Below are 18,024 nucleotides of genomic sequence, written 5' to 3' on the forward strand. Positions count from 1 at the left end.
CGCCCTCTACTAGACTCTATGGCACAAGAGTGTGGGAATTCTCTTTGCTTCATTCACTGTATCTTCAGTGATCAGAACTGTGCCTGGCCTCCAGAAGATTCTCGGTATATAACTATTAAGTAAAAGAATAAATGAGGGACTTCTGTTTATGGTGCTTAACAATGAACCTTGTCCTATATGTATATTGTGTTTTGAAATATTAGCTACTGGTGAGAACTATATAATTTATAAATAAACTTCAAATATGAGAATGCAGCAACTTTTTTTCTACCAGGTGCATGAGATAAATATTTAGAGGGAGGCCACAGGACTAGCAAATAACTGATTGAACATTGGAAAGACTGGCTGTCAAAACGATTATGTGAGACAGTCTTTCAGTTTCTTTAAGAGATTGTTTCTTCATGTGCAGGGTGGACCTACTCAGCAAGAGCATCCATCAGTTTGGTGTAGATGCTAAAGGAACGATTGATTGTCCAGGAGACACTCTGAAGATTAAAAGATGGTTGAAGGGCTATTTTCACTGAGGACTGATCATCATGACCATCAAGACACAAACTCATAAACCCCTACCACCTCTCTCAGGAGGTGAGCCCTGAGCAAGGGACCTTATGAAGGGAGGTGCCTGCTCTTACATCAGGGAGGCAGTTCCACAGGCACCTGTTGGGGCCCTCTTTGCACAGAGCATCACACAAAGTGCATTAACAAGCTTAGCCAGGAGGGCAACTTCCATGCAAAAAGCTCTCCATATTCTGGGACTTTTGAACTTTAAGAAAGACAATAACAAGTTTGCTCTTACTGCCCTCACGTCCTGGCTGGAAGTAGGATTCAGGGTGCACAGGGAAACAGAGAGAATGACATAGGAGGGCAACAGCGAGTAAACACTGAGTCGTGGGTTTAGTGGGGGCTTCTGCTCCAGACCCTTGTGTTCTTTCTAGAGCCACCAGGGTCAATGGCGCAGCCCACACTGGCTGCCATGCTGACACAAATGTGCCACCTGGAAGCCTGTGATTGTATTGTTACTCTGTGATCTGTTCCATGCATTCGTGTGGCTTCTCCCTAACTCCCTTCAGGTTTGCACTCAAATGTCATCTCCTTAGAAAGCCTCCTCTGACCATTCACTGAAAACTATGCCCTAAATATTTTGGATGTCTCTCCACTCTTGCCACCGCCCCCCCCCCTTTTTTTCGGTCATAGAGAAAATGGAATAAGACATTCTCTTCTCACTCTGAGAAGCCACTTCTGCAAACACAGTTCTGAAATCTGTAACAAAGTCGGCGAACCTCAGCACTCTCACTTAACCAGCTGGTTCTAGTGACAACATGCTAAATAGATGCCACTTGTTTACTGAATAAGCCTCATTATTTATTATTATTTAATCTGTAATGTCTTCCCTTTTATGATGGTTGCTTTTTTCTGACATAGGACATTCCCCAATATTATTTCAGCAATAATAACAGAATTAGTTGAAGCATGTATACCCCAGACTCTAGCCACTCACGCACCTCTACCTGGTCATGCAGAAATTTGCACGAGACAGGTGAAAGGAGAGACTGCTCATTCCTTGCGAAGTGCAAAAACTATGAGAAAAATAGCAAGATGCCCTTATGATCCATGGTCACTTGTTATTTAAAAAGCCCTTACGGAGTTCCTGTCATGGCGCAGCGGAAATGAATCTGAGGTTATTGGTTCGATCCCTGGCCTCGCTCAGTGGGTTAAGGATCCGGCTTGGGGTGAGCTGTCGTGTAGGTCACAGACAAGGCTCAGATCTCGCATTGCCGTGGCTGTGGTGCAGGCCGGTGGCTACAGCTCTGATTAGACCCCTAGCCTGGGCTCCTCCATATGCCACGGGTGCGGTCCCAGAAAAGACAAAAATCAACAAATAAATAAAAATCCCTTAGGAATTCCCTGGAGGCTTGGCAGATTAAGGATTCAGTGTTGTCATTGCTGTGGCCCGGGTGTGATCCCTGGCTTGGGAATTTCTGCATGGAAGTCACAGCGTTGAAAACCCACCGCGACATGCCTTTCTCTCGAAACAGATTTCACCTCTAGGAACACTGTGGCATCTGTTAGATGAGCAGGTACGTTTGAGTGCAGGCAAAATCTTCAGATTTAACTTTTCTCCTTATATGATACCATGAGTGTCTGCCTCCGGGTCACCTGATTTCCTGAGGTAAGATTATGTTTCTCTTTTCGTAACTGAAAACAGTACTTCCCAGCCCTCGTGGATCAGGGGCTTATATGAGAATCTAACAAAAGCTAGAGACTCACTCACTGCAGGGAAAATATAAGAACTCAGGGGGGCACAGTCAGGGTCACAAATCTCTGAGGTCTGTCTGTGGACCCTCTTATTCATGTTACCCATGCCCACTAACTCACAGTCTCAGAAGACAGGAATGTTGTCTTATAATGAAGCACTTAATAGTCTTGAGCAACTTGCAAGCGACTTCCGCTCTGTCTAATATTTGCCTCTCGTCTCTCCTCTATTCCTCTTTAGACGCGCCACAGTTCTTTATCCTGGAGCCCCTCCCTCTCCTGACTTCTGCAATGTGAGGATGACTCATTTCTTCCCTTGCTCAGTTTCTGATTGCAGCTCCCTTCAATATGGCCAAAGGAGGCATCGCTGGGCAGCATGCAAGGATGTCAGACAACCTGCGGAGGTGACTGCAAAGGAGGGGAAAATTCATGGGCATGGGGTTCAGTGCTGCACGGCACTGCTGGCGGCCTCTACTGGGCTCTGCCCTCCTTGATTTCAGACCAAGTCTGTTTCTCCAGCATTCTGCTGATACCCCATACCAGTCCAAAATATTCCTTTTCAGCTTAAGTTCAGACATGTGTTGGCAAAGTCTTCATTAGAACAATGGGCAAGAATGGTCAGTAAAAGAAATCAGAGATTAACTGGCTCAACCACAAAGGATCACTGTCAAGTTCATCAGTGAAGAAATCTGGTTACCAGTTCAATGCTCAGAATTAATTAGTACTATACTCAAAGCACTGCTGGGCTTCATGAGAAATATGTAACATCCTTCCCAGCCCTGAGAAGCTTGTACCAGACAGAGGAGGTCATTAGAGTTTAAAGGAGACTGGGAAAGCTGTCAAGTAAAGACAAAACCCAGGGGAGGCTTTGTAGAGGTGGGAGTCAAGCAGATGGAAGGGAGTAAAGAATACTCTAGAAAAGGGGAATGTAGCTTTGAGAAGGTGTTAAGAGAGAATGGTTAAGACCATGAGACCTGGGATCAGCTTAGATTTAAATCCTGACTCCACTGCTTCCAAACTGAATATCCTTTGGCAAATCACTCACCTTCTCTAGGCCTTAGTTTTCTCATCTATAAAATGTATGGTATAAAGTAAAATAGGGATCGTACAGCAGATCTCTCATATGGTTTTTGTGAGAAACAATGAGATGACACTGAAAAATTTCAACATATTGCCTGGTACATAATAATCATAACTATTAGTTATTACGGAAGCTCAGAGGCAGGCCAAGACAGAATGTTTTAAGAAAAAGGAGCAAGTCCAGGTTATCTATAGTCAAGGGTTGAGTGAGAGAGGAGAAGTAGAAACTGTTGCAAATAGAGGCCAAGGCCAGTCGTGGAGGGCTTTGAATGCCAAGTTAATGGGAGTCTCTACTGTATCCTAAATAAAAGCCATGGGAAACCACTGAAGGATTTCTGAACTACAATTAAGATGGTGCCCTTGGAAGATTCATTTGGTAACTATACAGAGGCTAGATTTGGAGGAATATGACCCAGAGGAAGTCTGCACTAATCCAGGTATCAACACAGAGTGGTGGAGGGTAGAAAACTTGGCATCAGAAATACAACCACAGACTTCACAGATGAAGATCTGGCAATAAATGGAAAAAGAAGGCTTAAATTTATCAAGCAAGTACTAGGTGCTGGGTGCTAACCTAAATGCTTACAGTGCTTTATTTAAACCATTAACAACCCTGCAAGGTAGGTGGTATTATTATTATTATTATTACCACCTCTCAGTTTTACAGAGGAAGCTATTTGAGTCCTGAGAAGTTAAGCAATTGGTCCAAGGTCCGCACACAAGTAAGTGGCACAGCTGGAATGTGAATCCAGGCAGTCCAGCTTCAGTGCCCAAGCTCCTAACCAAAACAGAGGTCTAAAGACGGCAGCAGGTTTCTCAGTTTGGCCATCAAGGGGATGGATAATGTGACTGAGGGACAAAGGATGGTCATGGGATAGGACTTCTTTTCCTACTAATGCTTATTTGGACGTGTTGATGTCAGGTCAAGAAGACCAAAAATCAAGCATTTTCACTACCGTTATTACATGCAGCCTGGATCTCAGGAAAGAGTCAAGACTAGAGATATTAAGTTGAAAGACATTGAAAGCAAGTCTGAAAGCAACTGGAATTTTTGGAGAAGACTGTATTATAGAATTGAGAACACACAATCTTGAAATTCTTTTGTATATGACAAAGAGAAGGCAACTCTGTCTATTTCTTATATATACAATGAAGCAATTAGTATATAGCTTACAAGATTGTTGTGAAATAATTTATGCTATTATGTAGTACTGGGGAAAAATACACATATGTATATATGTAATTGTTAAGATTCTTATATATGCATATATGTAAACTATTATTTATTTGAATATGTTTGGTATTTACCAGGTCTACCTAGGTATGTATTTATGTATAGACATACTTATGTATGCATATGCATGTACACAACAAAATATACAAATATATAAATTCTTATATGTGCATTCAAAGTCTGCAGACAGAGAAATTAAGTTCCCAATCTTCAGTAAAGAAGAGTCTGGGTATTTAGAATTTAATTGAGAGGAGAAATCTTAACCATGTTTTAGAAGACTTAGGAATTTGAATGTTTAGAAGATATTAGAAATTTGAGGTACATTTTTTTGTAGTTTATATTCATTTCCCATTGCTACTGAAAGAGGTCACCACACGTGCAGTGGCTTAAATCAACACCTACTTCTTATCTATTAGTTTTGCAGATTGGAAGTCTGGGAACAACAGATCAGCTGAGGCTCTGCTTGGAGCCTCATAAGGCTAAAATCCAAGGGTCAGCAGGGTAGTGTCTCCTTCTGGAGGCTCTAGAGGAGAGTCTGGCTCCAGGCTCATTCAGATTGTTGGCAGAATTCAATCCACTGCAATTGTCGAACTGACGTCCTGTTTTCCTGCTGACTGTCAGTCAGGGGTCAGTATCAGCAAATAGAGGCCACCTACATTCTCTGGCTCATGGTCCCTTTCTGAGCCAGCAACAGTGGGTTGAATCCTTCTCCTACTATCTCTGACTTTTCCTTCTGCCTCATCTCTCCTCTACATCTCTTCCCTGTGTCTTCCTACTCTAGTTGGAACAGTCTTGGCTATTTAAGGCCCAATGTGATTAGATTGGTTCCACCCAGATAACCCAGGGTAATTACTATCTTTTAAGGCTAGCTGATAAGTACCCTTAATTTACACTTGCAAAGTCCCTTCACAGTAGCACAAAGATGAGTGTTTCATTGAACAACCAGAGAATCTTGTTGGGGGGAGAAGTATCTTTAGAAAACTGTCTCTCATAGAGTCTTATTCTAGACCACAGCTTGGTTTCTGCACTTATCTTTTAAAGACAATTTTACCATTAAGAAGGCACTCAGCAGAAGGTGTAGGTGAGGACAATATTGGCCTTCGAGTGCTGTTTCTGCTCAGTGAGGTGGGATGCAAGTTGTAGTAGAGCTAAGAAAAGAGTGAGAGGAAATAGAAATCTGGCTTATAGGTCACTTCCTGGAAAATAACTGGCAATGACATAAAGGTGAGAAAGAGAATGGTAGTTGTGGGGAGGGAGGGCAGAACCAAAGAGACAAATTTAGAGGATAAATATTGGTGGTGAAGTAACCAAATATATAAACACAGAAAATAGAGGAAATAAGCTAAAGGCAACAAGCTATGCAAAAATGTTTATGCTTGCACCATATTTGCATAGGCTGCACAAACAGCAGGTGACATCCTCATGGAATCTAAGAAAGCTGAGGAAATTTTTATTTCATTGACAATGCATCTGAACCAACTTGATAAAATGTACCCAGAAAGCACCATTAGGCACGCAGAGTAACTGAAAACTTGGTGGTTAAAACTCAGCCACACACAATGTCATCACGATGGAACCCTCACAGCCTAACTTGAGCAACTGGTGAAGTACTTCCTGTTCGTTTTCCACCTGCTTTCTGTACTAGCTTTTTATCCCATCTTACCTTTATCCCAATTATTTTATCCACGGAGTTTTTCAGCCTTTACTGTGATTATTATTTCATTGTTGGAGAATGTTTAGATGACGCAGTTTCTATCATTTTCCTCTTCCATTTCCAATAGATTTTCCCTTCACCTGAGGGTTTGTGTGCTATTTTATAGCCTTTCTCTCCCAGGACAAAACAAGTCTGGGCCATGGTCCACCTCCAGGTTCTCCACTATCTGTCAGTATAAAGGAAGTAAAACACAAGCCACTACTTCCTCCCTCACTGTGGTCTCTCCTGAGTCTGACCCCAGGCAGAAGTGCTCTATAAGCTCATAGCACTGAGGCTGCCTACTTCTGGCTGCAAAGGTCAAGACTGAAAGGCTCAGGGTTACTGAAAAGACAGGCTTAGACATCTCAAGGGAGTTTAAATAAACACAACACATCCTCACATTTCTAAGTACAGGGGTTTCAGTGGGCAGTGTTTGGGGAATACTACAGTTTTTTGTGCTCTAATTCAAGTATCATTAGTTTTAATATGAAAATATTTAGAAATTTTTTTTCAGATCCCACAGCAACGCGGGATCTGAGCCATGTCTGTGACCTAGACCACAGCTCACGGCAACACTGGATCCTTAGCCCACTGAGCAAGGCAAGGGATCAAACCCGCAACCTCATGGTTCCTAGTCAGATTCGTTAACCACTGAGCCACAAAGGAAACTCCAGATTAAAACAATTTAGAGTATTCCATTCATGGCCCTTCAAACATGCATTAAGTTGTAATGATGTTTATTTATATTATTGAACTTATATAGGTCGTAGGAGGTAAGAATTCCCACTCGATTTGATTTGATGGGGATGAGGCAGGTAAAGAACTCATTTCTTACAGTTGAGTGGGCCCATCTTAGAATCTAATAGAAATCAGTGGAAGGGTTTCAGTTTTTTCTTTTCAATCATGGATTTTATCATTGGTCCCAGACTTCCACTGGGAAAAACATTATAGCCTGGAGATACTCATATTTCTTACCAATAAATGTTTTCATGCAGTATTTAGTTAATGAGAATACTGATTTTAATTTTACCCCTTTTCTCTATTTCTTGGTGAGTGTTAGGTGTTTATCACCCATGTTGAAGTTTTTTCTGATTTATGGTAAAGGCATCCAACTGCCCTCAGGAAGTCAATTTTGCGTTGGTCTGGTACAAAATGGAAATCCCTAGGAGGCCAGAATTCATGCTTATGGAAACCACACTTTAAGTCACACCCAGGAGCCACCAAACTCAGAGCCAGGGCCTAACAACGTGACTATATCACAACAAACACCAAACCTACTATATGATTTTCTAAACTTTTGTTTAATACAAATAATTCAGCCTGGATCATTAATACTTTTTACAAAGTCATGCAGTTCTCTTGTGGCACAGAAGGTTAAGGATCTGGTATGTCACTGCAGTGGCTCAGGTCAAGGAAACAGAACTCAAAGCTCTGGCCAAGACAAGAATTACCAGAGCCTTAACATCACCCCATCCATCTCATTTAATGCCCCCACCCTCAACTGGAGCAAACTGGCCTATTCCTTTTTACCCCCTACTAGGAAAGGCATGTGGCCTGCTCCTCACTCACATTATATGCTCCCAACCAACCAGCAAATGTATCCTAAAACCCCTCTTTTCCCAATCAATCAGCAGATCAGCAGGTGTATCCTAAGACCTCTCCTCTCTCCCTGGACTATAAAAACAGACATGACCATGCACTCAGAGTTGGCGCTCCCTGATCATCAGAAGTTGGCCCACTGTGTTAACAGCATCTCTTGCCTCAATAAACTTGTCTTTTCTTCACTTTGCACAGAACCTGGAAAATTCTTTTTCCAACCCGTGTACATGGACCACAAAACCATGCCCCCCCCCAAAAAAAAGTCATGCAGTTAATTCTTCACCTGGAATATAGCATTGTTTTCACATTAAAAACATAACCTCAAAACTTATTTTTTCCGTGAAGTATCATTCCCCTTTTAGGGAAGACAAAGGCGTTCTGAGTCGAGGCAGGCAGAAGCTTTCTCTCACAAATGATCAGGTAAAGGCACACAAATGGGAATAGAGTGTCCAATCAATGCTATTATCATTGATCTTTTAGAGACTATTGCCCAGCAGTAATTTCTCCCTGGAGGCACATACATTGACTCTGCTGGCTGGCTGGATCCCACACCAGTCTCCCACTGCTGGCAAAGTTAATGACAGACCTGAGTTATTTCTTTTAAAATAAAACAAGCACACTAAATTGCCCTCCTGTAGTCTTTCCAATTGTTAATTACCTTGCTTTCAATATGAATGTCACCTGATGTTTAATAATTACCTGGAAAATAGCATGTTTTACAGAGGAGGCCAGGTCTTTCAAATCTGTGAAGCTCCAATGGAAAAATTGGTTAGTTTTATGGAACGTCAGCGTTACAGTGTTTTATCCTTGTGGTAGTCTTTTTTTTTTTTTAATTGCCAAAGGATGTATCTTCACAAAGGGAGAGCAATAAAAACATTCTTACCTAAGCAATTTTGACAAGGACAGAAATTACCATGTAAAGGCCAAGTCCTGAGCATGCAAGGGACTATTTACTCAAACCCAGGACTGCTTGCTAGTGGAGCTGAGCCGACTGACTGTCTAGCTGCTGTTTCTGCAACCACTCTGCTCCATAAACCATTTCTTTAATGGTGTCATAACGCCTTTGTGTCTTTTTAAGGCCTCTGCCAGGAGAAGGCGAAACTAATGTAATACTTCAAGTGTTTAATCCCTTGCATTGTAGAAACTGAAGAATAACAGAAGGCTCTTGGCTTTTCAATCAAGAACTTCCTTGTCTTTGCAAAGAATTAATTGCTAGGATTTTATTTAGCACTGCAGTAAATTCTTCACCATTTGATGCATGGTAGCTCACCAAGGTCCCCAAGTAAAGGATAAATTGACTTCTTACTCTGTTCTGTGCCTCTCCAGGGGGACAAAAGAAAAACAACACGAAAATGAAGGTTGGACAGCTCTGAAAAGGGCACCTATATCTATTGAATCTGGTTTATGAGAATGGGTACAAATGGGGAGAGTCTCCCCATTTGTTGGTCCTGGTCTAGTGCCGAGTATCAGCGATGGAGACGATAAGATAGAGGGTCCACCCCACCATCTGTGTGGAAGGATTGTGGTACACATAAAACAATCGACAGAAATATGAGGAGGCAGGGAGTTCCCGTCATGGCGCAGTGGTTAACGAATCCGACTAGGAACCATGAGGTTGTGGGTTCGGTCCCTGCCCTTGCTCAGTGGGTTGACGATCTGGCATTGCCATGAGCTGTGGTGTAGTTTGCAGACGCGGCTCGGATCCTGCGTTGCTGTGGCTCTGGCGTAGGCCGGTGGCTACAGCTCCTATTGGACCCCTAGCCTGGGAACCTCCATATGCCGCGGGAGCGGCCCAAAGAAATAGCAAAAAGACAAAAAAAAAAAAAAAAAAAAAAAAAAAATTAAAAAAAAAAAAAAAAGAAATATGAGGAGGCAGAAACTAAGTGTAAAATGAAGACTGTGAGTAGAGGACATGAAGTCAAGGTCAAGGAGGACCTCATACAGGCATGGAAACCCATGTCTGTGCCTGAACAATAGTAGGACTTTGAAAATCACCTGTATAAGAACCCCCAAAGCAGGCATTCTCTAGCATATGCAAGAATTGCATGGGAAGTTTGGGCTTCAAGGCCCCCTCAAGAAGATAGAACTCAAAGCCTCTGGCCAAGACAAGAACTACCAGACCCTTGTCATTACCCCACCAGTCTCACTGTAATGCCCCTTCCCCCTCCTTGAGCGACCTGTCCTACTCCTCCCTACCCCCTGCTGGGAAAGATATGTGGCCCACTCCTCACCCTGCTGCTGTTAGAGGGGCCTTACAGGCCCCCAACAAACCAGCAAGGGTGTCATAAGACCCCTCTTTCCCCAACAAATAAGTCGGTCAGCAGGTGTATCGTAAGACCTCTCCTCTCTCCCTGGACTATAAGAACAGACATGACCAAACGCCTGGGGTTGGTTCTCCCAGATTATCAATCAGGAAGTTGTCCTGCTGTGTAAGCAGGGTCTCTTATCTCAATAAACTCTTCTTTCTCTTCACCTCACTATGCTGAAAAATTCCTTTTCTGACCCACTCCCACAGACCATAACAGGAAGGCTATTAAATATGTAGATGCCTAGGCTTATTCAGGACCTCAGTAGGTCTGACAGAAGGTCCAGGAATCTGGCTTTATAACCAACATCATGTGATTCATTTGAAGATGCTACAGAGACCACACTTTGAGAAACAATGACTCAGAAACCAGTTCACCTAACAGTTTTTTTTTTTTTTCTCCATATTTTTGCCATTTCTTGGGCTGCTCCTGTGGCATATGGAGGTTCCCAGGCTAGGGGTCTAATAGGAGCTGTAGCCGCGGGCCTACACCAGAGCCACAACAACGCAGGATCTGAGCCGCGTCTGCCACCTACACCACAGCTCACGGCAATGCCGGATCCTTAACCCACTGAGGAAGGCCAGGGATGGAACCCGCAACCTCATGGTTCCTAGTCGGATTCGTTAACCACTGAGCCATGATGGCAACTCCAACCTAACAGTTTTCTTACCCAGAAAAATCATAAGTTTCCAATGGGGTACCACTTCCAGCACAAACTGTTTTTTTTTTTTTTTAAACTAGTCTGAGGTTTTATTTACAAATCAAATATACCAACTATTCCCTCTCTCTTAGGTATACTCAAAGAGGCAGAATTAACTAACTGGCTCCATCACCCTAAATATTTGGGGGACCAAGGAGAAAACCCTGAGTGTAACCAGCCATCAAAAACTGGGCCTCAGACATGTCCCATCCATCCTGCAATTTCACCTCGTTTCCTGTACATTGGCCATTTCTCTGCTTAGATTTGTAACCCTGATAATACTGGCCTCTCAGTCATTGTCTAGATTTTCTTCAACCTGCCATTAGTGACATTTTGGGCCAGATCATTTTTTTTTGTAGGGGGTTGTCCTTTGCATTGCAGGATGTTCAGCAACATCCCTGGCTGGCCTCTACCCACTAGATGCCAGTAATGCCCCCTCAGCCCCCTGCTGTGACAGCCAACAATATCTTCAGACCTTGTCCAGTGTCCTCTGGAAGGTGGGGAAAGAGAGGAAGAGGGGGAAAAAAAAAATCACTCCTGCTTGAAAATCTCTGGACCAAATCCTAATGCAAATTATTCTGCCTCGGTTTTGCTTTGATGATGGTTTTTAGGCCCAGAGACCTCTTGGGAGATGATAGATGTTTCTCTTTAAACCAGTGTTTGCTCCTCGTAAAGGCCAATTACGGGGCTACTGGTCTTCAAGTCAAACCTCTCTCTCCCGTCTCTCCCTGCCTCAAAAATTCCACTACTGGAATTAGCCTGTGAGTCTGGGTTTCTGTTTCTGTTCTGGGGTGTCCCTAACAAAGTGCAGCTATCACTTGCCTGGAAAAGATCTGAAGCCATTATACTCTTCAGTAACTTATCATGGTATATCACAAGAGGCAAGCTGGCTACCTAGGCAAAGCCCCAAGAAATTGAAAATGAAGACAGAAATTTTAAGCAAGTGAAGGACAAAGCTGGGAATGTGGTGTTTGCCACTGTGGATCAGATCACTGTGTTGGAGTCAGATGACCTATGTTTGATCCCTGGTCTTCTCAACTACTTGCTGAGAGTCTCTAGACAAGTTGCTCAACCTCTCTGAGCTTGAGTTTTTCATTGGTAAAATGAAGATAATCATAATACCTGCCTCACTGAGTGCTGCAAGGCTTTTTACCTTCTTTTTATTTTATTTTTTTATTTTTTAGGGCTGCATCTGTGGCATATGGAAGTTCCCAGGCTAGGGGTTGAATTGGAGCTGCAGCTGCCGGCCTACACCACAGCCACAGCAACACCAGATCCAAGCTGTCTACAACCTACACTTCAGCTCACAGCAATACTGGATCCTTAACCCACTGAGTGAGGCAAGGAATGAAACCTGCATCCTCATGGATACTAGTTGGGTTCTCTATCCACTGAGCCACCATGAAAACTCCTGTGAGGCTTAATAAAAGAATATTTGTAAAGTGTTTGGCACAGTGCCTGGAATATAATAAAATGCTCAATGGATATCAGCTCTGAATTTGGTTGTGTTGCGATTTTAAGCTGGGCTGTGTGTACTGGGAGGTATAGATGGTCCCAGCTCTTCTTGCTCTGAGCACAGAGAAGTGGTGTGAGCACAAGAGCCTTAGCCACTTTGACAGTGGCAATGGAAGGGAAAGGACCTTCCTAAAATAGAGGGAGTGGCTAGGAGACCCTTTTGACTTAGATACGGATACTTAAGTGAAAGAGCCCCTCCTCCCCTGCACACTCCATCCTTCCACAACTGACTTCTTTGTGCTCGCTGAGTCTTGTAATACTGGCTACTTCACTTTTAAACCCCACTGTGCACAACTACTATGAAGCATCCAATTATCTCATTTCTGTCATCTCCCTTCATCCCACACAAAAGACCCAAAAGCCAAGGAAGATAAAGACGCCAAGATTTAACCAATATCATATGCTTTTTAAAAATCTTTTCATGGTTACTTCTCTGCCTGAGCCAGAACTATAAATTCCCAGAGCAAATTCCCAGAGCAATAAACAGTGTTGTCTTTTTTTTTTTTTTTCCTTCTTCTTTTTAGGGCCACATCTGAATCGCGTCTGTGACCTACACCACATCTCATGGCAACACTGGATCCTTAACCCACTGAGTGGGGCTAGGGATCAAACCCACGACTTTATGGATACCAGTAGGTTTCATTACTGCTGTGCTACAATAGGAACTCCCAGTGTTGTCTTTATGACTGATCTTGCCGGGCCTCTTACTGGAATGAGGCAAATACCAACATGGTAATTACCCACTTGAAGTTGTAAACAGGAGGAGGGGGCACTGCATTTTCTTTTCCTCTTTCTTCTCCTCCTCCTTTTCCCCACCTTTCTGAGGCCACAGAAAGATAGTCAAGTACACTGATAAGGGGACATTTAATCTGACTTTGCTCCCATTTGCAAGGATGTCAGAGATTGGAAGGGAGATGGGTTACCTAGGTTGTATCAAAGGATCTCTGGCAGCATTTGAAACTGGCCACCTTCTTGCTTTGGTTGGTAGTCAGGGTTATAGTTTTGGAAAACAGTTTTGAATTTGTGTGGACTTCTTATCTCTCTGTGGCCAGAACTGCTGAGTGGAGACTGCCAGTGAGAAGTCATTTCCTTTGTGCACAATGCATGTGTGTTCACAGTACATGTGTGTTGACAGTGAGAAGAGCATCAACAACAGTCAGAAGGTCTGTATTCAAGGATTAGTCCATTCACTGGTGATCTGAGTGGCCTTGGGCAAAGCAGGAACCTCTCTGGACCTCTTTGACTTAAAGCCTTTTTCATCTCTAAGATTATCATGTTTTAAAATAAAACTTGTATTACCCATTTTCAGAGAATCTGATGACAAGGCTGAGAAAATCAGCATTTTGACAGTTACTATTATTCCGTGTCACACAGTCTGGGAGAGGGTCTCTTCAACCAGAATTTATAGTAAGACACCTGGTGAGATAAAATTGAAAGTCCTTGAGGAGTTCTCATTGTGGCTTAGTGGGTTAAGAACCGGACCAGTATCCATGAGGATGCGGATTCAATCCCTGCATGAGGTTGAGGGTTCAACCCTTGCTCGGTGGGTTAAGGATCTGGCCTTGCAACAAGCTGTGGTGTAGGTTGCAGATTCAGCTCGGATCTGGCGTTGCTGTGGCTGTGGTGTAGGCTGGCAGCTGCAGGTCCGATGGAACCCCTAGCCTGGGAGCTTCCATATGCCAAAGGTGCAGCCATAACAAGGAAAAAAGAAAGGAATTTAAAATATTTGAGAGGAGTTCCCTTCGTGGCTCAGTGGAAACGAATCTGACGAGCATCCATGAGGATGTAGGTTCCATCCCTGGCCTTGATCAGTGGGTTAAGGATACAGTGTTGCCTTGAGCTATGGTATAGGTCATAGTCGCAGCTTGCACCTGGCGTTGCTGTGGCATGTGGCACAGCGACTATAGCTCCAATTTGACCCCTCGCCTGGGAACTTCCATATCCCTCAAATGCAGCCCTAAAAAGCAAAATAAATAAATAAATACATAATAAAAATAAATAAATAAAATATTTGAGAAAAAGAAGATGACAGCTGCATCTTTTCCAGAGTAGAGAGAAACTGCAGGGTTTATGTGCAGAAGCAGGAAAGTCTGAATTAGGGACAGTGCTGGGTGGCACTGGTGCTAAAACAAAAAGGTTACATCATGGTGGCTGGGTGGCAGGGTGGCTGGTTGCTTCAGGGTAAGACTTCTGCACCTTTTCCAATTTCGGTCCTATTCCTTCCCCAGAGTGAATGAGCACCAGCCCAGTGACCCTCTTCTCCCAGGAGTGACTGATCGGAGCAGTATCACCAAGATACTGGTGTGCAACTTAGAGAAATACTTCAACCAATTTGCTTAATTAGGCGGCATAGAAGGTAACGTCTATTTAGGTATGTGGCTTGGGGTTTATTGAGGCTCTGTGACTTCTCAGCCTAATGGGATAATGCAGGGACAAGTTTTCATGGTTGTGTAGTAAGTACTGAATAAGCACTGCAGTGAGCACGGGAAATAATTCATGACCCACTTCAGGTGAAAAGATGGGACATCTGAATCCTCCGTCCCTTGTCACCCTCCGCCTCACCCCTTCAATAGTTGGTGCTATTTCTTGTCTGGTTTGCAAACAGATTTTTAAAAGGATGTATTGCATTTGATGCATTAGTATCCACATCTTGTATTTGCATTTTGTTGCTGAAAATTACATTGTCAGATATTTATGACCACATTCCCCTCATTGTTCTACAGTCAAAGAAGGATAATCTGACCTGTTATTCAATTATACCGGTGGAAATCTTTCTGAATTAGGAGCCGGACTGTACAATATCTCGAAGTCAAAATATAATCTCTAGCCCTATATGGACATTAACATCAAAATCATTTTCCACTCACAAGGCAACATACTATAACACACTATAGGCAGTGTGGTTCTCACTGGCTCCTTAAAGGTGGACACTTGAATTAAAGTAAAATTAATAAAGATTTATGAGAAGAAAAATCAGGCAGCCCATGACTCAACTTGGTCCCACAATTGTGTTTTCCTGTTTATAATGTTTTGAAATATTTGAATTAGTCGCTAGCATTTAAAAATGGAGAGTTCCCATCATGACTCAGCAGTAACGAACCCAACTAGGATCCACGAGGATATGGGTTTGATCCCTGGGCTTGCACAGTGGGTTAAGGAACTGGCATTGCCGTGAGCTGCGGTGTAGGTCGCTGACCTGGCTCAGATTCTGAGTTGCTGTGGCTGTGGCTGTGGCATTGGCATAGGCTGGCAGCTAAAGCTCTTATTTGACTCCTAGCCTGGGAACTTCCATGTGCCATGTGTACAGCCCTAAAAAGACCAAAAAAAAAAAAGGAAAGATTCTACATAAAGCCACAATTATTTGTGTCTCTTGGAATATTCAAGATCATACTAATCCTCCCTTCTGACATTGAGAAATTTGCCCAAGTGGAGCAGTGGCCATACCCTTTGGGTGGGCCATGGTTTCTTTAGTTTGCTCTGCTCCCCACCACTCCCATTTGTCTCCTTGTCTAGCCTGATCCACTTGTTCCCTTCAAAGCCTGTAGGCATTTGAGTTTGGAACCTTTGACCTAAAGTTGTATTTAAGATTATGACCTTTAGTAAGATTGTTGTAATTGACAATCTGCTGTAAGCCTTACTTGATTCCTCTGCAAGAAAAGTTACAGCAAGCCTAAGGATTTCTACTGCCAATGTATCTGAAGTTAACACAAATCTACATCAGATCACTAATTTTCTCCTGAGAGTTCTCCATATGTGAACAATGCACCAATTCCTTGAATGAAGTAATACAATTGTGTTTTCGTTCTAACCTTCCTGCCAGAACACTCCTTCCTTGAATGTATGGGATAAGAGAATATTTCTGGCATTGATTAAGCCATAGAAAGCATTATAGGGCACCAGATTTCTTCTTCAGCTTTTAAAAATAAAAACCATATTGAGGCAGAGCCAACTCGTGGGAGATAATGGGGTGGCAATTTATGGGATTGTTCGACACCTCTTTATGTCAATGATGGGAACATAGCACTAAACAAAACCTCGAAGAAATGCTAAAATATTTGTTTAAAGAGGAAGCACACATTTTTCAAGCAGTAATTCCATTTTAATAATGAAAGATGAGATTTAATACGAAGGGCGACCAAGATACTACTAAGATATTTATCTGTAAATTTAAAATTATTTCCACCATACATTTTTAAGGAATATATCATATATCTGGATAAGGAACTCAGCTTCTTGAGTTGATCATTTTCCTCATTCAATGAAATAAGGACAACAGATCATACATAATCTTGAAAACACCTGATAGCGCTAAAACTCTATTACGTTATGAGAGTATAGCGATGAAAGCTTAACAAATGTTCTTTGTTATTCTCTATATTGATCCTTGGAAAACTAAGACAGTTTCATTCTCCTGTCCTCATGTAGGGCCCTGATATGGATCCTCATGAGAATCATGAGGAAAGGCCACAAGAGTCAACAGAATAATTTGATGGTTTCAAGGTGCTCTTTCCAGGTGTGCTGTGGTTGCACTTTTCTTACACTTGGAAAGATGATCAAGAGCTGATTCTGCCATTCACAGTTTCTAGCAATTATACAGTTGTATTGGTATTTCTTCTACTTAGGTCAGAGGAGCTTACTTGGTAATGGATTTATCCCAGAAACCCTCCCTCCAAAGCACCAATGCCCTTTTCTCAATTTTCCACCAGTTCCACAGGCATGGATTCTCTGCTGGGATGGCTGAGGTCAGGCAGTGAACTACCCCTCATGGTCCCTACCCAGGCCCCTCAGTGGAGTACCCTTCTCGCCTCTCCGTTCTCAACACTAAACCACAGAGCTTTAAATTGTCCTAAGAGTATAATCAAATACATTGCCAAGACTTTTTGCCGACGTCTTTCATAAATGAATGACAAATGCTTACAGCTTAGCCTTACTGTTCCAACAGTCAATTGGACTCTAAACCAAATTCTGTTCTCTGCAATAAAAAAAAAAAGAAAGAAAGAAATATAGAGAATCATGGAAAAAAATGAAGGATATCAATAGGAATCTGGCATTGCTCCCTGCTTTTCTTAAACCATTGAAGACAAGCAATGGAAAAATTTAGAATTACTGTAATATGGAATAGGAGGTTTTTATTTCAAAAGCAACAGCAGTGATGATATGAAGGATTAAGAAGGGAGAAAGTCAAAAGTTATCACGAAGTTATGAAATTCTCCAGTGCAGGTTCAAGCCCATTTTCCACAAATTACTTTGATATATCATTAACAAGGGACAATTAGCAGCTTCCCAGGCTTGAGTTTAATCCTCCTACTGTAAAATTAATAAGTTGGGTCTTACATGTAGGGAGCAGAGTCACTCCTATGTGGATTAATTCAGGGAAGGATGATTTGGCTCTGGAAGATATCTTGAGCTCCTATTAGAATACCTACTTGTTTCATAATGCCTGGGAAGTAAAATTTAATATGCAAATAATTGCAAAGGTTTAATATAATATTCACATCCATTGCAGAGCAGGGTGAAGTAGGATGGAAAGTTCAAGGGGACGAGAAGGCACCTGGGACATGTGTACTTGGTGTGTGATGCAACTAGATGAATGTTGAAGACATAAAGATGATTCGGTTTGAAACCATCATGCCGTCACAATTTG

At 42.5% G+C, this 18,024-nt stretch overlaps 1 protein-coding gene across 36 annotated transcripts in view; it reads right to left on the reverse strand.

The window, feature by feature from the left end:
* The window catches only part of DOCK10 (dedicator of cytokinesis 10), a 276,098-nt gene that overhangs the window by 178,312 nt on the left and 79,762 nt on the right, over window positions 1–18,024 (reverse strand). The gene's annotated exons all lie outside the window — the stretch shown is intronic.

The sequence above is a fragment of the Sus scrofa genome, chromosome 15 (genome assembly GCF_054392235.1).
Source record: "Sus scrofa isolate SSC_HxYL_T2T_F1_AM1 chromosome 15, Sscrofa_HxYL_maternal_Yorkshire_Landrace_v2.0, whole genome shotgun sequence".
Classification (NCBI taxonomy): Eukaryota; Metazoa; Chordata; class Mammalia; order Artiodactyla; family Suidae; genus Sus; species Sus scrofa.